Source organism: Phyllobates terribilis, unplaced genomic scaffold (genome assembly GCF_046119375.1).
Source record: "Phyllobates terribilis strain yellow unplaced genomic scaffold, ASM4611937v1 Scaffold_3__8_contigs__length_932513732, whole genome shotgun sequence".
In the NCBI taxonomy this organism is placed as follows: Eukaryota; Metazoa; Chordata; class Amphibia; order Anura; family Dendrobatidae; genus Phyllobates; species Phyllobates terribilis.
The window spans coordinates 264191864-264218093 of NW_027362763.1; the positions used below are offsets into that span (position 1 = coordinate 264191864).

General features: G+C 43.7%; 1 protein-coding gene across 2 annotated transcripts in view; it reads right to left on the minus strand.

Moving 5' to 3' along the window:
- VEPH1 (ventricular zone expressed PH domain containing 1) overlaps window positions 1-26230 on the minus strand; it is a 688962-nt gene that overhangs the window by 126017 nt on the left and 536715 nt on the right. The window lies entirely within an intron of this gene.

Consider the following 26230-nt stretch of genomic DNA (forward strand, 5'->3'; position numbering starts at 1 on the left):
TAGACCAGGGTTAGTCACACTTATAAATGTAGTAGAGCTTGTGCAGAAAAGCAGTCTCAGTAGTTTCAAGGTTGTGAACTACCTGAATACTCAAAACAGATGAGGCCAGAGGGTATCATAACAAAGGTTACAGAAGAGAAGGGGGAGTCAGTGGCTGGAGGAAGTGGAGGCCACGCCCAGCTCCAGGAGAGGTAGTATTTCTGTAAAGTTGTGCTATATTTACGAGTCCTATTGATTTATGAAAAGCTTGTTTAAAGTACAGAGACCATTTAACTAATCACAACTCAGATTGTGATAATTGTCTATGACGCACCCCCTGGCCCGGGAGTACTCGGTGCCGGGCCGGTTGGTGCAGGGGATGTCACAGTGGCAGTGACCCGGTCTGTGACCCAGGGCGGTCAATAAAAGGGGATTATAGTTTTTATAGCTTAATGTTCGTGACGCCACCTGTGGTATGCGGCTATATGGAGCCGCCGCTGCGGTGCAGATCCTCTGGAGCGGATGGTGACGCAGCAGAGTTGGGACAGCTCTCCACAGGCAGAGCTTAGCTCCAGGGCAGGAAATGGTGATGTTATAGATGTTGCTGTGCAGTGTAGTGCAGGGGATGGCGCAGATAATAATCAGTCCACAACTTAATGGCGGTTTCCTCTTATCTTTACTTGCGGTGGTTAGGCAGACCGGGGCACAGGTACTAGCTGGTAGTAGAGGTCCGGACGGCCTGGAAGCAAGTTGGGAATCCACCTCGCCAGGTGAAGTTGGAGGCCTTCCCTTTGCACTAAGCTCTTTGGCCCTGCTGCTTATAGCTAGTGTTGAGCCACCCCCGTAGTGTTCAAGTTCGGTTCGGTTCGTCAAACACCCGTGTGTTCGCCGAACTGTTCATCGAACTGTTCGTCGAACACCTTCGAACACCGTTAAAACCAATGGCAGGCAAACAAAAACACATAGAAACACATAGAAAACACCTTCAAAGGTGTCCAAAAGCTGACAAACTGCTCAGAAGACACAACTAACACATGGAAAAGTGACAAGTACATATAGTCATGCGAAAAGAAAAGAGGTGGAGGAGTAAAAGGAGGGGGAGACACAAATATAGGCATGTCATGCCCTTCTAAAATCCAAAAAGTGAGAAGCCGACACGTTCAGTCCGCTCCTGCCCGTGCCACCTCCGTGTCGCCGGGTTTGTGCCAGAGCCGCGGTGAACCCTGACGGCCAGCCCCCCTCTCCCAATACTGGTGGCTGTCCGCTGGTGGGTCGAGCGAGCCCCCCTGTGGTGGAGGCAGCTCTAAGCTTTTTAATTTAAATTGTCTCTCTAATTTGAATGAATACACTTTAAATCCATTTACAAGGATCTATTGGAGGGCAAGTCTCATGCCAGCAGCCGCGTAATTCCAGCTCCAGTAGCGTCCACTAAAGCTGCTGCAGTTAAAAAGCTTTTATAAGGATCGAGCTCGGCTGTCCACCGCAAGGCATCCTACTGCCAGTCCCAGCCCCTATGCCTTGGGGTGCCTCCTGATGCTCTTCACTGAGTATCCCGTGGTCCCGAAGCATTTCCTTTGAAAAAATTAAGTGTCCAAACTACAGGTGGTGTAGCTTGCTTAACAGCCGGGATAATCCGCTGACTAGCAGACACTGCTACTAGGCACAAAGTATTTCCTGGGCTAGATGCAGTTAAAAATTTGTAATTAGATACTCTCGTTGGATGCTGAGAAAGCATTCCATAGAGTCTCCTGGCACGCCATATATGATTCTCTTAAAAAGCTTGGGGTAGGGGTCTAGGGGACCCTTTTATAGCCAAAATCACGGCCCTGTATCACAATACGTCACCTAGGCTGAAGATAAATGGAACTGTAGCACCCTGAGGGCTCGGTTGCTACAGAGGTATTGCACCTCACCCAGAGGTGTGATATTTCACTCTCAGGTAAGGATGGAGTGTGGATCAGGACCCGACACCTGCATGCATTACACCACATTGCCGTGGGGCAGGGCGACCAATATGCCTCTGAGATGGGCACGACAGTCCCTGTCCCTGGCTGGTGTGGGGGGAGGGAACACTGAGGAAGGGGAACCCTGTAGTGCAGGAGCAGGGAGGAAGCAGTTCCTGGGTGCATTGAGAAGGGAGTATAAAAGGTGGGCACCATCTTAGTTCAGTGCAGAGAAGTCTGAGCAGAAGTGGCAGGGAGCAGGGGCTCTGCATGAGCTCTGCTCCGGAGGCGGGCCTAGTAACAGAGGCCCAGGCCTGGAAGAGGGAGAAGGAAGGAAGAGGAGCGGAGAAGGCTCCAGGAACGAGGAATGAAGGGATCCCAGGGGTGCGGACGGGCGAGTCGCCACCGCACGCCCGAATCCACCTGCGTGGAGGGGTCAGGCCAAAGGGGGAGACCGGTCCCCGAAACTAGTGGAGGCAGGAAACGACCCTCAGCTAGAAACCGGAGGCTCTGACATTTTATGTGGCGCAGCCCCTCGCTACACCCGCTAGGAAAGCACCACATAGGGTCAGGGAAACTGGCGCCAAGTTTACCAAGAGGAGGCCCGAGGCAGCCGGACAGAAGGGTTGGTAAGAAAGGCCAGACAAAGGACACACAAAGGTGGTCCTGTGAAGCGCTCCAAAGTTATCTGGGAGTTGTCTGAGCCCCTCACCTGGTGAGCACAGTACGACGTGGGCAGCCGTTACCTGCAGACGTGGTCTGGATAATAAGAACTGTGAGTAAAGGCCCTGGACTGCATCACTGACTCCGTATCGTTACTGCTGCTGCCCTGCACCATCACCCCCATCCTCCGCATACACTGCCCTGAGGCTATACTCCTCCCGTGGGGAGATATGCTACGCTCTGCTGCACCCACAACACCAGCCTCAGCGGTCTGCCCTGCAGCGGCGGTTCACTCTGACCGCAATCCACGGGTGGCGTAGTCGGACATTTAAACATCAAAACCACATAAATAGTTCCGCCACTGGTTTGACCACCCTGAGCCACGGAACCCAGTCGCCGCCACGAAGACTACAACCACCAGCATCCACCAAAAAGGGTCCGGCTCCGGGTGTCCCAAGGCCCAGGGGGTGCATCAGAACATTTTCATCACCTTTCACAAACACCAATGGGACAAGGCAGGGATGTCCTCTGTCCCCTCTCTTATACATCCTAGTGACGGAGCACCTGCTCTCATCAATTCGCCATAACCCCAATATTAGGTGGATTGAGGTGGGAGGCACCGAGTACAAGTGCTCTCTATTTGCTAATGATGTCCTAGTATATATCACTCAATCACATATATCCATCCATGCTGTTATGGCTGAAATAGATCACTTTGTTACATGGTCAAATTTTAAAATCAATGCAGCGAAGTCTGAGGCCCTCGATGTCTCCCTCCCCAAATCCATATAGGATTCCATCCAGTCCAACTTTCCCTTTGCCTGGCCCTCACAGGGTATCAAATACTTAGGAATTCCTATTCATAGAGACCTCTCCCATCTATGTTATCTTAATTTTGGGCCCTTTATTGAACAACTCCATACAGACCACGGTTGGCAAGTTAGAACTGTAAGATTCACTACGTGAACCACTGGTGTTTTGTGGAAAAGCACATGTACACTGTGTTCCAAATTATTATGCAAAAAGTGTTTAGGAGTGATAAGGGAAGAATTTGTTTGTTTGTCAGTTAAACTCATTGATGGTGATGTGTGTCAGGGCTCTTTATATCACTGTAAGCAATTGCAGACACCTGTGCTAATTAGTTTGGCAGGTGTGTCCAATGAAAGGCAAGACTACTTAAGAAGGCTGTCTCACATTATTAAGCAGCCTACATTTTCTGCCAAAATGGGAAAGAAAAAGGATGTGTCGGCTGCTGAGAAGCAACAAATTGTGGAGTGTTTAGGTCAAGGCATGACTACAATCAACATTGTGCGATGATCAGGATGAAGTGTCTTGGCAATCAAGAAGTATGTAGCTGATTCACAGTACACATGTGTGCGTGCTGATAAGGGCAAATTGAGGACTCTTTCCTACAGGCAATTACGTCAGGTTAAAAGAGCAGCGGCAAAAAAGCCTTGTCATAGCAGCAGACAAGTTTTTGAAGCTGCAGGTGCCTCCAACGTCCCCCGAACAACAAGATGCAGGGTCCTTCAGAGGTTTGCAGCTGTGCATACGCCATCCTGTCGACCTCCTCTATCCACTTCACACAAGCAGAAATGGCTCCAGTGGGCTAAACATTACATGAAGACTGATTTCAAAACTGTTTTGTTCACGGATGAGTGCCATGCAGCGCTCGATGGTCCAGATGGATGGAGTGGAGGATGGCTGGTTGATGGACACCCCACGCAAACACGGCTACAGCGCCAACAAGGAGGAGGTGGAGTAATGTTTTGGGCTGGAATCATGGGGAGAGAGATTGTCGGCCCCTTTAGGATCCCTGAAGGCGCTAAAGATGAACTCCATAATGTATGTGGATTTTCTCAAACAGCACTTCCTGCCATGGTTCAAGAAGAAGAACCGTGTATTTCACAGCAAGATCATTTTTTTGCATGATAATGCACCATCTCATGCTGCACATAAAACATCTGCATCTCTGGCTGATATGGGCATAAAAGGAGACAAACTTATGGTGTGACCCACATGCTCCCCTGACCTCTACCCCATTCAGAACCTCTGGAGCATCATCAAAAGGAGTGTCTATGATGGCGGGAGGCAGTTCACATCTAAGCAACACCTCTGGGAGGGTATTCTGTCCTCATGCAAAACAATTGAAGCAGAAACCATCCAAAACCTGACAAATTCAATGGACGAGAGAGTTCAGAAGCTCCTTTCGAACAAGGGGTCCTATGTGAAAATGTAACATCACCTAGAATAAAGTTTTGAGTTGAAAACTGTTTGATTTCAGTTTCTAATAACCTGCTAATGCTTATAATTTCAAAAATGACCATTTTTTTGGTCTTTATTAAAATGAAAAGGTTGATCGAAAAGTTTGGGGGATCTAAGAGTGTGGCAACCCAGTAGTCATGATTACTTCGAATTCTGACAATATGAGGGTCATGTTGCAGGTAGTGCAGCAAGAAGGCACTTATGTGTCTTGCGCATCTCGGAGCCCCAAAATTATTTTCCGGGCTAGATGCAGCTAAAAATTATTATTAATTTTAAATCTGGTGGAGCTTAGTATAGATGGCCTAATAGGATCAGTGCTGCACACTGCTACAAAGCCCAAATTATTTTCCAGCCAAGATACAGATAAACATGATTAGTAATTTTAAATCTGGTGGAGCTTATTATAGATGGCCTAATAGAATCAGTGCTGCACACTGCTACAAAGCCCAAATTATTTTCCAGCCAAGATACAGATAAACATGATTAGTAATTTGAAAGCTTAAAACGGTTGGTAGGGTGATTTTAACCAATCATCAAGCTTTTACTCTCCCCAGGATGACACAGGGGTAGAAAAGTCGTTTCGGATCCATGATTTGTTCATCTTTATGAACGTGAGTCTGTCTACATTATCAGTGGAGAGCCGCGTGCGCTTATCTGTCAGCACACCACCAGCAGCGCTGAACACACGTTCAGACAGAACGCTGGCTGCGGGGCATGACAAGATCTCCAAGGCGTAAGTGGCTAGCTCCGGCCATTTATCCAGATTGGAAGCCCAAAAAGAGCAAGGGTCCAGTGACACAGTCATGGCTTCAATGTTTACTTGGAGATACTCCTGTACCATCGTCTCTAGGCGTTGACTATGTGTCAGACTTCTTGTCTCCTGTGGCCTTGCAAAGGATGGGCTAAAAAAGTGGTGAAATGATTCCGCAAAATTGATGTTACCAGCAGATACTGTGGTTCTGTTACGGTTTGAGTGCTGAACACTTGACGGTCCCACGGTTGGCAAGTTGGAACTGTGAGATTCACTACGTGCACCACTGGTGTTTTGTGGAAAAGCACATGTAAGATTCTGCAACAGTCTCTGCTGATACTCCTGCATGCGTGCATCCCTTTCTATGGCAGGAATAATTTCGGCAAATTTACTTTTGTACCGGGGATCTAACAGTGTGGCAACCCAGTAGTCAGGATTATTTCTAATTCTCACAATTCGAGGGTCATGTTGCAGGTAGTGCAGCAAGAAGGCACTCATGTGTGTTGTGCATCCAGGAGCACCAAGTCCCTGTTGTGTTGGTGGCGAGGTAACAATCATGCTTCCTTCCTCTGTCATCTCCCCCCAACCTCGCACAACAGAAATGTGATCAAGGTCTCCCTCATCTGATGAGTCTTCCATCAGTTCGCCCTCCACTTCTTCCTGGGCTCCTGCACCTTCCTCACTAGTTTGGCTGCTACCATGCGCCCTGGTAAAACCATCTCCCCCACCCTCACATGCCTGCCGCCTTGGTGCTGCCGACCGTCTGGACCTTGCAGATGTTAGCCCTTCCGCATACAACTCCTCCTCCTGTACTTCCTCCACCTCCTCTTGTGCCACCACCTGACTCCGAATTCTGTTTAACATGTGCTCCAGCATGTAAATCACCGGAATAGTCATGCTGATAATGGCATCGTCAGCACTAAACATCTTCGTCGCCATTTCAAAACTGTGCAGAAGGGTGCATAGGTCCCTGATCTGAGACCACTCCTCCAGCGTGATTTGCCCCACCTCTGGATCTCGTTGGCCCAGGCTATACGTCAGAACGTATTGCACCAGGGCTTGTCGGTGCTGCCACAGTCGCTGCAACATGTGCAGAGTTGAATTCCACCAGGTAGGCACATCGCATTTTAGCCGGTGAAGTGGCAGGCCCAACGACTTCTGTAGAGATGTAAGTCGCTGAGCTGCGGGATGCGAACGGCGGAAGTGAGCACACAGCGACCGTGCCCTCTGCAGAAGGCCATCTAGTCTGGGATAGTGGGCTAAAAATTGCTGGACAACCAGGTTCAACACGTGAGCCATACAAGGCACGTGTGTGACATTGCCCCGGCGGAGGGCCGCACCCAGGTTTGCAGCATTGTCGCACACGGCCTTCCCTGGTTTCAGGTCCAGTGGAGACAACCATTCATGAAATTGGTTCTCCAGAGCTGACCACAACTCCTCAGCTGTGTGACTCACATTTCCCAGACATTTCAAAGTAAAAACCGCCTGATGACGTTGAGCCCTACTGCCAGCATAGTAAGGAGGTGTGCAGGATCCCTTCTGCGCAGTTAGAAAGCTTGTGGCATGACCAGACAGGCTTTGGGTGCAGGTGGAAGACCGAGAGGAGGTTGAGGAGGCAGAAGCAGTGGAGGAACTTTGACATAAAGAGGATTGACGCACAACTCGTGGGGACGGCAAGACTTGGACAGCAGCCCCTTGTCCTGCTGTCACCATAGTTACCCAGTGCCCAGTCAGCGACATGTAACGCCCCTGTCCATGCCTACTCGTCCAAGTGTCTGTGGTGAAATGCACCCTGTCACACACAGAGTTTCTGAAAGAAGCGGTGATGTTGTGTGCGACATGCTGGTGGAGCGCAGGCACACCTTTCTTTGAGAAGTAGTGCCGACTGGGCATTTGGTACTGGGGCACTGCGACGGACATAAGGTCTCGAAAATCCTCTGTGTCCACCAGGCGGAAAGGCAGCATTTCTGTAGCCAAGAGCTTGCAGATGGTGAAATTCAACCTCTTAGCTTTCTCATGGCTAGGAGGAAATGGTCTTTTACTTGTCCACATCTGAGGGACCGAGGGCTGGCTATTGTGCTTAGATGGGGTTGATAAGGGTGTCCCCGGCAAACTGCCGGTCTGTGAGGAAGATGCAGGCGGACATGTTAGGTTGCCTTGATCCAAAGGTGGTGCTATCGATGTCGGACAGCGCTCAACACCAGCTGGTGTTACCACCTCCAAAGAAAATGATGACCTGCCAATCACGCTGGCTGTTGCGGGTAAAGAGGTGGCAGGTCTGCGCCCCAAAACAGGTGTGACTGCTGTCCCCCCAGTCACAGAGGATGAAGAGGCCGCGGATGCACAAGATATGGCAGACGGTGGCTGGCCCGGCCGGCTAGGCCGCATTGTAGCACACTGAGCTTCCCACTGCAACTTATGCTTCATGTCCATGTGCCGGTTCATGCATGAAGTACTCAAACTATGTATTTTTTGGCCTCTACTTAGCTTTTGCTGACAAATGTTACAGATAACACGAGTTGGGTCATCTTTATCGATCTGAAAAAATGCCCAGGCTATGCAAGGCTTAGCACCCATGCGACCTGAAGAGCCACCACGACTTGTGGTGAGAGGCAGAGTTGTGTTTGAGGATGCAGTTGTTGACGTGCTTCCAGTACTACGTCTCTGTCCAGGAAGGCGCAACCTGACCTCGTCGTCACTAGCATCTTCCTCCACCTCCTCTGCTGACCTCATCTCTTGGCTGACTGTGGGTTGACAGTAAGTGGGATCTCCAACCTCATCATCATCACCCTGTGCGTTATCACACCCGTCGTCCTCAGAGCCAACCTGTTCCTGCCCTGACAAAAAACTAAAGTTGTCGCTCCAATCAGGTATTTGAGTCTCATCATCGTCTTCCTCATTGTCTCCACCAACAGGAGTTACAGTTTGGGAATGAGGGTCTACATTATGGTCAGAACCTTCTGCGTCTGGTCCTGGATCCGACTCATAAAGATTCTGGGCATCAGTGCAGATCATTTCCTCGTCTGGATTCACAGAAGCGCTGGAGTCGACCTCTGATTCCCAGGCTATAGTATGAGTAAACAGCTCTGCAGACTCAACCATCTGTTCTACCTCATACTCAGACGGGCAGCTGGAGATTTGGGAGCTGTGAGGAAGCAAGTGCGATTGGGGTGACACCTTTGAGGACTGGAGTATTTGTGATGTTGAAGTTGATGTGGAGGAGAGCCCACTTAAAGGAGCACTTGATATCTGTTGAAGCACCTGCTGTTTTTGTGCCTCATCTGGAATTTGTAGCGATTGGCGTGGCCGTAAGAAAGGGATCTTATCACATTGTCCGCTAAAAGAAGTAGACATTTTAGTTTGGCTGGAAGATGGTCTTTCTTCTGCAGATGTTACTGTTGCTTTAACACCTACCCCACGGACACAACCTTTTTTCCCCTTCCCAACACGCCTATTCCCCTTTCCACCAGCAGCAGGCCTTTTTCCACTCATTTTGGTGGTTAACTAATTCACAACTCTGGAGTTGTTTGCACAAAAAAACAATGGATGGGAACCGAGCAGAGCTGAGTGGCCAAACTGTGGTATTAGGCCAAAACTATTGGCTGGGTTAGATGGAGGAAAAAATTATATTCGATTTGCAACCTGATGGAGGTCAGTATAGATGGACTAATAGAACAAGTCCCACACACAGCTAGAAGCCCAAATATTTTTTCAGAGGTAGATGCAGAAAAAAAATATATTCAGTTTGCAACCTTATGGAGGTCAGTATAGATGGACTAATAGAGAAAGTCCCACACACTGCTAGAAGGCCAAATATTTTTTCAGAGCTAGATGCAGACAAAAAATTATTTTGAATTTGCAACCTGATGGAGGTCAGTATAGATGGACTAATAGAACAAGTCCCACACACAGCTAGAAGCCCAAATATTTTTGCAGAGGTAGATGCAGAAAAAAATTATATTCAGTTTGCAACCTGATGGAGGTCTGTATAGATGGATTAATAGAACAAGTCCCACACACAGCTAGAAGCCCAATATTTTTTCAGAGGTAGATGCAGAAAAAAAATTATTTTTAATTTGCAACCTGATGGAGGTCAGTATAGATGGACTAATAGAGAAAGTCCCACACACTGCTAGAAGGCCAAATATTTTTTCAGAGCTAGATGCAGAAAAAAATTATATTCAGTTTGCAACCTGATGGAGGTCAGTATAGATGGACTAATAGAACAAGTCCCACACACAGCTAGAAGCCAAAATATTTTTTCAGAGGTAGATGCAGATAAAAATTATTTTTAATTTGCAACCTGATGGAGGTCAGTATAGATGGACTAGTAGAGAAAGTCCCACACACTGCTAGAAGGCCAAATATTTTTTCAGAGCTAGATACAGATAAAAATTATTTTTAATTTGCAACCTGATGGAGGTCAGTATAGATGGACTAATAGAGAAAGTCCCACACACTGCTAGAAGGCCAAATATTTTTTCAGAGCTAGATGCAGAAAAAAATTATATTCAGTTTGCAACCTGATGGAGGTCAGTATAGATGGACTAATAGAACAAGTCCCACACACAGCTAGAAGCCCAAATATTTTTTCAGAGGTAGATGCAGATAAAAATTATTTTTAATTTTCAACGTGATGGAGGTCAGTATAGATGGACTAATAGAGAAAGTCCCACACACTGCTAGAAGGCCAAATATTTTTTCAGAGCTAGATGCAGAAAAAAATGATATTCAGTTTGCAACCTGATGGAGGTCAGTATAGATGGACTAATAGAACAATTCCCACACACAGCTAGAAGCCCAAATATTTTTTCAGAGGTAGATGCAGATAAAAATTATTTTTAATTTGCAACCTGATGGAGGTCAGTATAGATGGACTAATAGAGAAAGTCCCACACACTGCTAGAAGGCCAAATATTTTTTCAGAGCTAGATGCAGATAAAAATTATTTTTAATTTGCAACCTGATGGAGGTCAGTATAGATGGACTAATAGAGAAAGTCCCACACACTGCTAGAAGGCCAACTATTTTTTCAGAGCTAGATGCAGAAAAAAATTATATTCAGTTTGCAACCTGATGGAGGTCTGTATAGATGAATTAATAGAACAAGTCCCACACACAGCTAGAAGCCCAATATTTTTTCAGAGGTAGATGCAGAAAAAAAATATATTCAGTTTGCAACCTGATGGAGGTCTGTATAGATGGATTAATAGAACAAGTCCCACACACAGCTAGAAGCCCAATATTTTTTCAGAGGTAGATGCAGAAAAAAAATATATTCAGTTTGCAACCTGATGGAGGTCAGTATAGATGGACTAATAGAGAGAGTCCCACACACTGCTAGAAGGCCAAATATTTTTTCAGAGCTAGATGCAGAAAAAAATTATATTCAGTTTGCAACCTGATGGAGGTCAGTATAGATGGACTAATAGAACAAGTCCCACACACTGCTAGAAGCCCAAATATTTTTTCAGAGCTAGATGCAGAAAAAAATTATATTCAATTTGCAACCTGATGGAGGTCAGTATAGATGGACTAATAGAATGATGCTATGCCCAAAAGATTTTACTTCACTAGGTGCAGTAAAAAAATTGGTATTCTATACACAGGTGGTATATCTTGCAACACAGATAGGCTACTCCACTGACTAACACACTCTGCAATAGGCCAAAAAGGATTAGCTTTGCTAGATTCAGCCAAATGCTGTGAAAAAAACTTGCACAGCACTGGCACAGACCTGCCTGGCAAAAACTGATAGGAACTGATGTAACCTAGTCCTGAAAAGGACTGCAATTACAATTAGTCTTTACTCCCACAATCTATCTATTTAAGAGCACAGACCTGCCTGATAAAAGTCGTAGGAAATGCTGTAACCTAGTCCTTAAAAGGACTGCAATCACAACTATTCCCTACTCCCAAGCTATCTGTAGATTTGTGCGAAAATTGGCTTGAAATTAACAAGGTATAGCGCACACAGCAACAGCGGTGCCGTCTAACACGCAGCTGCAGCAGTGAGAAAATGGTGGCGACGGGGAAAATGGCTTGGTCTTATAGGGCAAGGACATGTGACATACACTGCCAATGACACATGCCCTTGCTTGTGTGAAAAACAGCAGTTCGCTCCGTGTGTGCGCTGCTGATAGGCTGACAGACTGCACCTCCCCACTGCAAATGCGGGAAAGAGAAAAAAAAATGGAGATCTTCATTATTCCTGCAGAGATCCATCCCCTGCCCCTCCCCCTTCCCCGCTGTACACTAAAACTGCGTATTAACATTAATTTTCATCATTACTGAGAAAAAATCCAGTTATGATTTTGGTGCACGAACAGTTATCGAACATAACCTCGAACAGCCGAATTTTTCTCAAATCGTTCGTGTTCGCCGAACGGCTCGAACACCGCCCAAAACAGCTCGAATTTGAGATTGGCGAACAGTTCGAGTAGAACAACGCTCATCTCTACTTATAGCTATGCTGCGGCCCTCGTCCCTGAGTAAAACGTCTTTGTGTTCACCCATATGGCAGGCTGCTGGGGCCTTCCTGGAGTGTCGATCCCATGTGGCAGTGCTGGGCCCTATGTGCTGCTGAGCCTATTAGCGTCTGATGGGGACAGGAGACCTGCAGTCTCCTGCCTTCCAGTTTCTGCTGCTGGGCCTTCAGTGCCCCACAACCTCGGATTCCGGTGTCCGGTTCTTCTGCGCGTCCCTCTGGGGTGAACTGCCATGCAGCTCCACTCCCCAGGTCTTTCCTCTTCGCTGTCCAGTATTCAACTCCTCTCACTAACTAACTAACCCCGCCTCCAGATTCCAGTTGCTAAGGGGAGGAGCTCCCCTTGCTGGTCTGGAGCCAGGAAAGTGTTGCATGCTAGTATACCTGACTAGGGGACCCCTGCTTGCTTCCAGGCATGGCATCACCTCTTGTGAGGAAGGCAATGCCACTGTGGCAACCGGACCACTGGGGTGCCACATTTACAATTATTTACTGTACTGGATACTGCTATGGCAAATTCCATAGTGGAGAAAACTAGAATGAAAATCATAATTATAATAATGAGCATTTTCTAACCTTTTGTGGGTCACACAGTAATAAAAAAACAAGAGTCTTTTTCTGTTTCAATAAAATCACTGTTTTAGCAGCAGGACATTATCACTAGTATACTAGATGTTTTGTGCCTCTTGGTACAACCATACCCCCATCACTGATTAGCAGATTTCTGTCAACATACATTGTACACAGAAAGCTGGCAATCAGTGGTGTGGGTGAGGTTATACACAGCCCACGCCCAGCAGTGTACAGCGAGCTGTTGATGGGACAGCATCGTCCAGGAGGACACCGGTGGTCGCCGGAGAGGTGAGTATGAAGGTTTATTTTTTTATTTTTACTTTTTGATTCTTTTTTACACTGCTGCTGGCATGTGGGCTGGGAGATGCAGGCACTGCTTTTAACATCCACGCTGCTCTCGCTGTTATCAGCCAGAGCAGTGGTCGAATTAGAGAAGTAGCAGCCTCCTCTCCCGACCCGGGTACCATCCATGCGCAATTTTGTGCCTATTGTTTTACAAATCCGCATGTATAGATATTATACATGCGGGTTTGCTGCGATTCAATGCAAGTCAGTGGGCGCGATTTCGCGGCAAAATCGCGCCTAAATTGGTTGTGCTGCGGTTTGTGCCACAATGATAATCCGTAGCGGAAATTTCCACATCATGTGCACAGCACAGGCAGATTATCATTGCTGTACATGGCAGACCTCTTACCAAGTGGTTTTAATGCATTTCCGTGGTGGAAAAACCGCTGTGGAAAGGCATTAAAACCGCATCGTGTGAACTCAGCCTTAGGTGGACTTGTGAAGTCCTGTTTGGCTGAGTCAAGAGAGTCGGAGACAGGAACTGTACTCACATGTCCTTAATTTGGTCAGAAAGTCCAGTTCAAAACTAATAGTGAAGGACTTGTTCATTCTACAGTGAGTCAGTGAAATTCAGTATACTACTCCTCAGCAGTACACGTCCCCTGGTGGTGCTCTGTTAATTTACTTTCTGCAAAAGCTATTCCGTCAGAGTCTTCATATGGTCTTATGGTTTTGGAGCGTCAGGGTATAAGGAAAAATCCCAAGCCTGGGGGTCACAATGCAGTAGCAAAAAGATGAATCTAGCATGTTGGCTCTCAGAACCTAACGCACGTGGGTGAAGCCTGAAATACAGAGAACTGCTTTCCTTTAAGGAAAAAAAATTATAGTCAAGTGAAAATCTGCCAGGCACGTTAACCTTGGGTACAGAAAAGGCGTGCAGTAGTGGCTTGGGTATGAACAGTTTCATGATACTGAAACTGCTCTTCAAGATCCTAGACTAAATGAACCAGGACTTTCAACTGATCTTCCACCATTTGGAGGTGATCCATAAATAGGCCAGATATACTGTTTGAGGGGGCATGATTTGTAGTCACCTGGCAGCTCTGAAAATGGTTTCCACAAACAGGCCTGGTGCTAGCTACTTCATTTATTAGATCCCAGGGATCTAGTCTTACACAAGGACTCCTGGGCTGGGGCCAAAGGGTCAGATGATTTTTGGTGGTACAGGCTGATAGAAATGGTCAGAACCAAGAGGACAGACAAAATACAAAAAAAGACAGACAAAAGAATGGTCAGTAAACAAGAAGAAGTTATAAACAGGAAAATCCATTAGAAAACAGAAGCTGAAAATCAGGGTGTTTAAAGCAGGCAACCGGAACTATATATGGCAGCTTCCAGCAGGAAGCTACGAGCTTTTGTAAGGTGTGGTGCTGTCCAATTGGCCAAGGTAGCGGGCTGATTACTCCAGCTGACAGCACACACACCCATATTGCCAGACTAGACAACACTATAATTGCCAGCAACCCTAGTCAGTGGCTGGACAGAGTCTGCATTGCCCAGAGCTTCTGTTCCTTCCCCAATCAACAGCGTTGTTAGCAAAATGGCAGTGCCTTTTGACAGGTGTAGACGGCAGAGGATCAGCTCCCAAAGGAGATGTGACACCTAGCTTTCCTAACTAGTCATTATTATAAAAGTGAATTAGAAAGGACTCCTTTTCTAATTCACTCTACTTTCGCTGGCCAGGGCGTTGTCCGTGCATGCTGGATATCATCAGATGGTGAGCTGGCTGACTTTGTATAATTATTATAAAAGGTAAGCAATGGTAACACAAAAGAAACTGTATTTTTGAAGGAAGGTGTGTGCAACTATGCAGCTAAAAAGGGTCTTATTAATGTAGATTGCACAAAAGTATTAATTTGTGATATGTCAGAGCAATGGGTATATAAATTAGACAATTGTTAGAAAACCAAGAGAAAGATTTGCTCATAAACATTCCACTCATACAGTGCTGGCCAAAAGTATTGGCACCCCTGCAATTCTGTCAGATAATACTCAGTTTCTTCCTGAAAATTATTGCAATCACAAATTCTTTGGTATTATTCTCTTCATTTAATTTGCTTGCAAGGAAAAAACACAAAAGAAAATGAAGCAAAAATCAAATCATTGATCATTTCACACAAAACTCCAAAAAAGGGCCGGACAAAAGTATTGTCACCCTCAGCCTAATACTTGGTTGCACAACCTTTAGCCAAAATAACTGCAAACAACCGCTTCCGGTAACCATCAATGAGTTTCTTACAATGCTCTGCTGGAATTGTAGACCATTCTTCTTTGGCAAACTGCTCCAGGTCCCTGATATTTGAAGGGTGCCTTCTCCAAATTGCCATTTTGATATCTCTCCACAGGTGTTCTATGGGATTTAGGTCTGGACTCATTGCTGGCCACCTTAGAAGTCTCCAGTGATTTCTCTAAAACTATTCTATAGTGCTTTTGGAAGTGTGTTTTGGGTCATTGTCCTGCTGGAAGACCCATGACCTCTGAGGGAGACCCAGTTTTCTCACACTGGGCCCTACATTATGCTGCAAAATTTGTTGGTAGTCTTCAGACTTCATAATGCCATGCACACGGTCAAGCAGTCCAGTGCCAGAGGCAGCAAAGCAACCCCTAAACATCAGGGAACCTCCGCCATGCTTGACTGTAGGGACCGTGTTCTTTTCTTTGAATGCCTCTTTTTTTTCCTGTACACTCTATGTTGATGCTTTTTCCCAAAAAGATCTACTTTTGTCTCATCTGACCAGAGAACATTCTTCCAAAACGTTTTAGGCTTTCTCAGGTAAGTTTTGGTAAACTCCAGCCTGGCTTTTTTATGTCTCGGGGTAAGAAGTGGGGGTCTTCCTGGGTATCCTACCATACAGTACCTTTTCATTCAGACGTCAACGGATAGTACGGGTTGACACTGTTGTACCCTCGGACTGCAGGGCAGCTTGAACTTGTTTGGATGTTAGTCGAGGTTCTTTATCCACCATCTGCACAATCTTGCGTTGAAATCTCTCGTCAATTTTTCTTTTCCGTCCACATCTAGGGAGGTTAGCCACAGTGCCATGGGCTTTAAACTTCTTGATGACACTGCGCACGGAAGACACAGGAACATTCAGGTCTTTGGAGATGGACTTGTAGCCTTGAGATTGCTCATGCTTCCTCACAATTTGGTTTTTCAAGTCCTCAGACAGTTCTTTGGTCTTTTTTCTTTTCTCCATGCTCAATGTGGTACACACAAGGACACAGGACAGAGGTTGAGTCAACTTTAATCCATGTTAACTGGCTGCAAGTGTGATTTAGTTATTGCCAACACCTGTTAGGTGCCACAGGTAAGTTACAGGTGCTGTTAATTACACAAATTAGAGAAGCATCACATGATTTTTCAAAGGGTGCCAATACTTTTGTCCACCCCGTCTTTTAGGTTTGGTGTGGAATTATATCCAATTTGGCTTTAGGACAATTCTTTTTGTGTTTTTTTCATTGAAGACAAATTAAATGAAGAGAATAATACCAAAGAATTTGTGATTGCAATCATTTTCAGGAAGAAACTGAGTATTATCTGACAGAATTGCAGGGGTGCCAATACTTTTGGCCAGCACTGTATTTGACAACACAGCTGTTGAACTACAATGGGTACACTTACTGCTTAAGAACACAAGAACTTTCTATGACCTATGATGGATTGTGACAACATGAAATGAAAGTGTAGTTTAGTAATAAAGACAGACTACCTTGTCATTATCAAAATAGAACACAACATGGAAATAAAAAAAATGTGGCATCAGCCTAGGAATAACAGACATCAAAATAGTACATATTCTAGGAATAAAAACAAAAGATTTTGTGAAATTAAAAGCCTATAGTGCAGTCTAATATAGCATCATTAATATAAACATAAATACGAATACAACCATGCCATCATCACAATAAAACAAAGCCTGCGAATGAGCACACACTATTGTGATATAAAGCACAACCTCTGAATATATAGTCAATAATGTACAGAACTTGCCAAGAAAAGAGAAACCATCTTTACTATACAACATCTTCACTGTAGAACACAGTCTAGTAATTTAGGCAAATACTAATATCACCATCACCAGAATAAAAAACACCATAATTCCCATCGACCTGTAATGATAAAGGTCACCATAAACCATAAAAAGAGTACACTAATACACAAATGCACATCACCTGACATGCTTCAAACCAGTAAATATATACAGCTTGGAGTTGGAAAATGGGCATAAAAAATTATGATATGGTCAAAACAGTCACCTGCCTAATAATTGTGCACACAGTGTATGTCCAAATTTTGTATCATGTAATCATTGATACGAATCGGACAGGGGTGTGGGAAGGAATGGTAAGAAAAGGAACAAAAACGTTTGTTTGTATTGATAAAAACAGCTTAGTAATAAAGATAAATGACATTATGACAATATCACAATAAAATACAGCCTATATGTTTGTGTTGCCGAGGCTGCATGTCTCACAGCTGTTAGACAGCCGCAACACATGCAGGGATTATTTATTTGTTAGGCAATCTCTGCATGTGTTGCGGCTGGCTAACAGCCGTGAAACATGCAGCCGAGGCGACGCGAACATATTTGACAAACACGCCGAAGATACCCGGTTAGGACTCGAGCGTGCTCGGTTAACACCTTATCCAAGCACGATCGCGCATCACTAATAAGGAACAGATGCAAACTTTTGTAAAATCATCACAATAGAGCAAAGCCAACAAAGAAATACAAACACTATTTTGACATAATCGGAGTTGAAAACAGCTTTGGAATTTGGGCAAACACCATTGTGACGTTATTACGTTACAACAAGACCAAGCCTCAGATTGTAAGCTTGCGAGCAGGGCCCTCACTCATTTTGGTATCTGTTGAGTTATGTTTTATTCCGTAATGTCTTTATTGTCTGTATAAGTCCCCTATAAAATGTAAAGTGCTGCAGAATATGTTGGCACTATAGAAATAAAAATTATTATTATAAGGAATGGGCTATTTCAATATCACAATACAATAGCCTAGGAATATAGTTAAAATCTAGTGACATCTGTAAGTTAGGCATTGCATACAATCTGGCGCTGAATAACTTTGAAATGTAAATTCTAAAGGATTGTCTCAATTTTCACCAATCAGTCATGAAAAGGAAGTTTGGACTAAAAGGAGTTGAACTAAATCAACTTGTTTCCTATCGACGGGATGGGTGATAACTTGTTCACTGGTGGAGATTCAACCACTGAGACCAGCACTGATCAACAAAACGGGGAACTTTTATCCCTGTTGAAATGGAGTAACAATGCACATTCTCTAACTGAACTCCATTCATTCCCTATGGTGCTGAGTTTGTCTTTTTCTGGCAGCATCATGGGGAATGAAGGGAGCGGCAATATGCTCCCCCTCAGCTGGCTGCAGCCTTGTGCTGACTTGCCGTCCCAAAGACCCACGACCAAAGACCCGGTTATTAAAATGGCCTCCAGTTATATAGAATTTTAACTAAGTGCTTGAGTAAATGCTTCCTCCACCCTCACTCACTTCATGGTTCCCCCTAACTTTGGTTCCTCCCAACTCCTCCATTCAGGCCCGGGGCAGCACTATGGTGCTTTAGGCCCCCTTCAGAACTGGAGTGGTGTAGTGTTGAGTGTGTGGTTGGGGTCCTGAGTGGTACTCCATCCTTACCTGGGAGAGGAGGTTCCACACCTCGTTCTGAGGTGCAGTACCCCTGTGGCGACTGAACCCTAAGGGGCGCCACACATATACCTGCATGGATAATTTTATAATGTACAGATGCTCAATTTGGAAGCGAATTTGCGAGGATCCAGGAATATAGCAATATTGAAGTATATGTGTAAGTTATATGTCTTGCTATTTAAACATTAAAATATTTTTTTTTTCAGACTGGACACCCATTTAAAAGCATAATTAAAGTGTTATAGCCATTTAACAAGAATTTATATAAAATATGCTAACGTGTTTAATATGAGCTTGAAAGGGCAATAGAATTTAATCAAACAATTAATTGCCATATTCACAACACATTAATTATTACGGATTCAAATTGAAGCTTCACTTTATTCCCTTTATAAAAACCATGAAGCCTTTTGGGGAATCTAAACCTTAACCACAAATTACAAAAAACTGTTTACAACAAACAGTTTTACTACATAAAAAAGCTAAAATAACAGTAAATTCAAAAATATTTTCATGTAATTGTACTTTGTAATAGATAATGCTTGCCAAAGTTACTGGGGGACCTCAGGTTTCCTGTTGATACAAAGAAATGATTTGAATGTTACTTTATTTCCTCTGATGTCGTAAACTATTAATATCATGAATTTGCAGCCTTAAATGTATTCTTTACTTGAACATTTTTTATTTATTTCTTGTTTTACTTTTGGCTCAGTGAGGAGCTCAGGGGGACAAAATCCTGGAATAATTCTGAGGAAAAAAGCATGGACATATTATTTGATAATATATGAAGAGTGTGCTTCTCACTTTTCCCAGCCAAGCCAGTTGTGGTCTTCTATAAAGAGTTGAGAACTGGTAGGTCACATTTTTACAATAGAACATACATTTGTTGGTTTGATGGCTTGTCTCGATCCATATGTTTATTCACCATCTTGTCACTCTGTATAGTGCTTTGTATGGTGTTGTATTTTTTAGTGTTTCTGTGTAGGAATTCGTAAGTGATGGAGTTGCCAAGGAACCAATCCCCAAAGAATTGCTTACTTTGGATAGTCATGCAAAAGCCCATATGTCAGACTCTGGCATACATCTAATTTATTTATATGTACCCAGTCGTTTATGAGTCTCACATTTCACATCAGAGGTGGGAATTCAACTTGCCAATTCATATTTCATGTTAATTTTCCTTATTTCCATTCGTACAAGAACATAAATTTTATTTTATGTCAGGCACAAGCAAAATGTGTAGGTACAGTTGAAACATTACATATGATGCTGAGACTGAAGTGTAAATGACAATACTTGATAATGTATTCTGCATCAATCTCTTTTCAGAATACCAATGTATAAATATTTCCCTGGCTCAAATAAGACCATTTGCCAATAACCACTCTATTAACTTTACAGAACTGTAACTATAGAAAAAATAAACAGCAACAATTCTGTACTAGGGGTTGTCCTATGGAGTGAAATCAATGAACTGTCCATGTAATCCACAGAGGAGCTGGTTCTAATGTGGGTCCTAATGGTCAGAAACTCACTGTTTTAACATTTAGCACTTATGCACTGGAATACATCTTTAACCCCTTCATCCCCGAAGGTGTTTGCACGTCAATGACTAGGCCAATTTTTACAGTTCTAACCACTGTCACTTTATGAGATAATAACTCTGGAGCGCTTCAGCAGATCCCACTGATTCTGAGATTGTTTTTTCGTGACATATTGTACTTCATTATAGTGGTAAAAGTTATTCGATATGACTTGCGTTTATTTGTGAAAAACACGGATATTTGGTGAAAATTTTGAAAACAGAGATATGTCACACAAAATAGTTAATAAATACTGTAACATTTCCCACATGTCTACTTTACATCAGCACAATTTTGGAACCAACATTTTTTTTTGTTACGAAGTTATAAGAGTTAAAAGTTGACCTGTGATTTCTCATTTTTACAAGAAAATTTACAGAACCATTTTTTTTAGGGACCACACCAAATTTGAAGCCATTTTGAGGGGTCTATATGACAGAAAATACCCAAAAGTGACACCATTCTAAAAACTGCACCCCTCAAGGTGCTCAAAACCACATTCAAGAAGTTTATTAACCCTTCGTGTGCTTCACAGCAATTAATCAAATGTGAAAGGAAAAACTGAGTATTTAACTTTTTTTCACTAATGTTTTACTTCAGACCCCAATTTTTTTTATTTTCACAAAGATAACAGGAGAAATTGGACCCTAAAAGTTGTTGTGCAATTTCTCCTGAGTACGCTGATACCCCATATGTGGGGAAAGCCATTGTTTGGGTGCACGGCAGGGCTCGGAAGGGAAGGAGCACCGTTTGACGTCTTCAACGCAAGTCTCGCTGGAATTGAGAGCGGACGCCATGTCGCGTTTGGAGAGCCCCTGATGTGCCTAAACAGTGGAAACCCCCCACAAGTGACCCTATTATGGACACTAGAACCCTTAAGAAACTTATGTAGACATGTGGTGAGCACTTTGAACCACCAAGTGTTTCGCAAAAGTTTATAATGTAGAGCCGTGAAGAAAAAACAACTTTTTTCCACAAAAACGATCTTTTAGCCACAATTTTTTTATTTTCACGAGGGTAACAGGAGAAATTTGACCCCAAAAGTTGTTGTACAATTTCTCCTGTGTACTCTGATACCCCATATGTGGGAAAAAACTACTGTTTGGGTGCACGTCAGGGCTCAGAAGGGAAGGAGTGACGTTTTAGAATGCAGACTTTGATGGAATGGTGTGTGGGCATCATGTCACATTTCCAGAGCCCCTGATGTACCTAAACAGTGAAAATGTACAACATGTGCCCCCTTTTTGGAAACTATACCCCCCAATTAATTTATTTAGATATGCAGTGAGAACCTTGAACCCCCAGGTGCTTCACAGAAAATTATAATGTTGACTTGTGAAAATAAAAAAAAAATCTAATTTTTTCCACAAAAATGTTATTTTAGCCCCAAAAAAATATTTTCACAAGAGTAACAGGAGAAAGTGGATCTCAAAATTTGTTTTGCAATTTCTCCTGAGTACGCTGATACCCCATGTGTGGGAGAAAACTACTGTTTGGGCGCACGTCAGGGCTCGGAAGGGAAGGAGTGACGTTTTGGAATGCAAACTTTGATGGAATGGCCTGTGGGCATCATCTCGCATTTGTTGAGCCCCTGATGTGCCTAAACAGTGAAAATGCCCAACAAGTGCCCCCTTTTTGGAAACTATACCCCCCAATGAATTTATCTAGATGTGTGGTGAGCACCTTGAAACCCCCCGATGCTTCACAGGAAATTATATCGTTGACTTGTGAAAATAAAAAAAATCCATTTTTTTCCACAAAAATGTTATTTTAGCCCCCAAAAAATATTTTCACAAGAATAACAGGAGAAAGTGGACCTCAAAATCTGTTGTGCAATTTCTCGTGAGTATGCAGATATCCCATGTGTGCGAGAAAACAATTGTTTGGGTGCAGGTCAGGGCTCGGAAGGGAAGGAGTGATATTTTGGAATGCAGACTTTGATGGAATGGACTGTGGGTGTCATGTTGTGTCTCCCCTGATGTGCCTAAACAGTGAAAATGTCCAAAAAGTGCCCCCTTTTGGAACTGATCTACTGATTCCTGATATGTGAATTTCATAATGTAGTGTCATACGTCAGATGTGTAGTGTTCGTCAGGTTGTCATATGTCAGTTGTGTAGTGTTCTTCAGGTTGTCATACGTCAGTTGTGTAGTGTTCGTCAGGTTGTCATATGTCAATTGTGTAAGTCAGAAATTAATTTAGTAGTCCAAGGATGTGTGGTAGACTCTGAAGCATTCATTCATGCACAGGCCAGGTTTGTCGGGGCAGGTGTCACATTGATAAATGGTGTCCTTGCGTATTCCCATTTTGTACCACACTCTGCACCTCTTTTGTGACTTACTTTTTTTTACTCTTTGAGGAATCTCCCACAGAAAATGCTGGCCTGGTAGGATTCGAGGTCCTTCAGTTCTGGAAGTACTGGGGCCCACTCCTCTACCACTGCCAAATATCAGGGCCTTGATCACTACCTCCTGGAACTGAAGGTATGACGTAGAAGTCTGGCCTGCACATTGTGATAGCAGGAAAGCGTTGTACATTGCCACCTGTACGATGTGCATGACCAGCTTCTTGTACCACACGCTGGCCTTTCTCAAAGCACTGTACGGCTGGAGGACTTGATCAGAGAGATCAACTCCCCCCATGTACTTGTTGTACCCCACTGCACAGTCTGGTTTGACGACCTGTGTAGAGGAACCTCGTACAGTGCTGGGGGTGCGGCCAAGAGAAGGACATCCCCCTTGTCCTTGTACTTGACCACCAGAAGGTGGTCGCTACATAGGGCTCTGCTCTAACCACTTCTGAGCACCTGCCCAATTAGCGTCTTCGGGAGGCCTCTCTAATTTTTGCAGACAGTACCACAGGCTGCAGTACCTCGCGCAGAGAGGGACGTGAACAGTGGGATTCTGGTATCCACATAGAGGTGACAACCTTTATCCGGCAGTGGGTGCACCAAATCCCACACAATTTTCCCACTCACTCCCAGGACAGGGGGCATTCAGGGGGTACAATCCGGGAGTCCTTCCCTTCCTAAACCCTAAACTTATGGGTATACCCTGAGGTACTCTCACAAAGTTTGTACAGCTTAATTCCGTACCTGTCCCTCTCACTGGGCAGGTACTGCCGGAATCCAAGCCTCCCCTTAAAATGAATTAGGAACTCATCCATGCAGATGTCCCTTTGGGGCACATATATTTCAGCAAACTTGACAAAACATTGGATAGCACTTGAAACGATGTTATTCTATGGGGCTGTGCACATGTCCGATATTTTCCTTGTACAGAGCCAGTCTGGGGAAAAAATCGCAGCATGCCCCAATTTGATCCGATACGTGGATTGCACTTGGCCATGTAAGTCTATGAGTCTGTGGAAAACATCAGACTGCACTCAGGTGACTGTCCGATTTCCAAGGACTGACAGAATAGGGAAGATGGAGAAATTATTTTTCTCCATCTTCTCCTTATCCGAGAGAATGAGATCACAATATGATCACACTCTGATCATACTTTGATCAGAGTGTGACCAGTGAGTAATTTGCATAATTGACCCGAGTCTCTGGGATGAGAGAATATATACTTCTGTGACCCTGAGAGTACAGATGAAAATAAACAATTGAGATAGAAAAATTTACGTTTTTCATTAAGTTGCATAATAATTCTGGACATATACTGTAGATATTCTCCTAAGAAAGACAAAACCTCACTTTTACTTTCTTAAATATTCAGGTTTCAGGTTTATTAACCTTTTGGAGTGATGGACAGCACTGTAAGTTGTTCAATAATAAAATTATTCATCAAAAATACAAATTACCTAATTATTGTGCACACAGTGTACATGCTAAGTGGAAACAAAGGCATGATATGGACAGGGCTTAACAAGGTATTTTTTTGCTGTACTTCTATAAACTTCTAGGGAAGTAATGTTTTCATCTACAGTATCATGTGAAGCTATGAAGTGACGCTGCTTTTTAATTAACCAATTCCAGGACATATGGCTCCTTAATGCTGAAAAATGTTTCATTATTCTTAAATCCAAGTTGGCTTATTGTGTAATAACACAGCTAATCACTATTGTGCGGGTGGTGAATATGACCCTTGTATAGGAGGTGTAAATGCTGACGTCTCTTCTGTGGTTAAACACAAACTGTGCACATTACCAACAGGAATACAACAGGAGCTTTACTGCGAAATTACAGGACAGAAAACAGGAGAACCAATGGGATCCGTCCATGAGAGTACACCCCCTCCAATTTCATGTGACTTATTAAAACAGTCAGTGGTATGCTCTGTGCTTCCTGTTATTACTTATGGAGGAAATGAGCTTTGCCTATAAAATAAATGAACCATTTTCATTGGCTCAACTTACTATTCTTTCTCACTTCATGTACTTTGATTCCTGTTATGCACCATCAAATAAACAACATTATGGTTCCGAATGTAACCCAAGTCGGCAAATTCATTTGGCTAGACTGTAGATTTTTCCTCGCAATTGCAAAGTTATATATACATATACATATATGTATATGATGTACAACCTGCTGCAAATTATAAGAATATTAAAAGTCACTGGGGAGATCCCTGGAGACATGGAAGCAAGAGGCAGCAGGCGGATGCATATATACTTCTAACCATTATAATTTTCAGTATTGGGTACATTCTTTTTGGACAAATTTAGTATTGCTGTTATCGTACTGACAGGGAGAACAATGTTGCCAGGTCATTTTTACAACACAGTGATGTCAGAATTATTTTTTCTTTCGGTGATATAATAAATGGTGTCATTCAAAATGATAACTCGTCCTGCAAAAACATACCCTCATATGGTGAGAGAACAATAAAACAGTTGCGTCTCTATTATAACAATTAGAGAAAAAAACAAAATTGCAAAAAATAAAAATTTCTGGGTCATTAAGGAATTAAACATCTCTGAAAACTACATTGTTCTTGGTTGCTATAGGCAATAAAATTGTTCTTTTAGAGAGTATGGCAAGTCTGCCCCAAGATTCTGGAGAAACCTTTAGGTACCTTGAGAAAGTGCTCTGTGCATGAAGCGGTCGTAGGCTACTAACCTGCTGTATATTACTCTTTTCTCTCGACTATGCAAAAAAATATACAGCTGTTTTATCACACTAGGTGGTGAGTGCCAATCTACTTTTTTATATATGTCCACATGAGTTACACATGACTGAATTCAGTGTGCCTGTCACAATCAAGGGAAGCAGGAAGTAGGTGACAGTGATTGGACAATCACATGCTGTAGTCATGACTTCACCGCTGCAGCCTGTCAACATAGACCAAGGCACAGCACTGGAGCAGTGGTGGGTGAGTAAAGCTCAGTTTGTTATTTTTATACTGCACGTAAAGTTATTGCTGGAAAACCTTCTAAAATATTAGAGATGGTTTGCTTGAATTCAAGCAAATATGGCACACCTGATCCTTTGTGAAATAAATAGATGTCTTTACTTGTTTTGTCCCATTTAAAGGGAATCTGTCACCAGGTTTTTTGGTGTCCAATCAGAGAAATGCATGATTTGGGGGGCAGTGACACTGTCTCCAGTGATGTATCACTTACTGGGCTTCTTGCTGCAGTTTAGCTAAAGTCATAGTTCTATCTGCTGCAGATCTATAAGTTCTGTGAATTCTGAGCTCCGTATAACCCCGCCCACACCACTGATTGGCAGCTTTCTGTGTACACTGTGCATAGGCAGATATTTGCCAATCAGTGGTCGGGGCAAGTTTAGATAGAGCTCATGCATATGGAGGACTGCATAGTAGAAGGTTTACTAGTCCTCCAGTGATAATAGCCTGCTGATAAAACAGTAAAAAATACTACATTAAGCCGCCAAGTAAGTGATATATTGCTAGAATCAGGGTCTTTATCTCTACAATATGCTGTTCTCAGAATGGGGGAGAAAACCTGGTGATGGATTTCTTTTAAAGACCCCCTTTCACATTAAAGTAT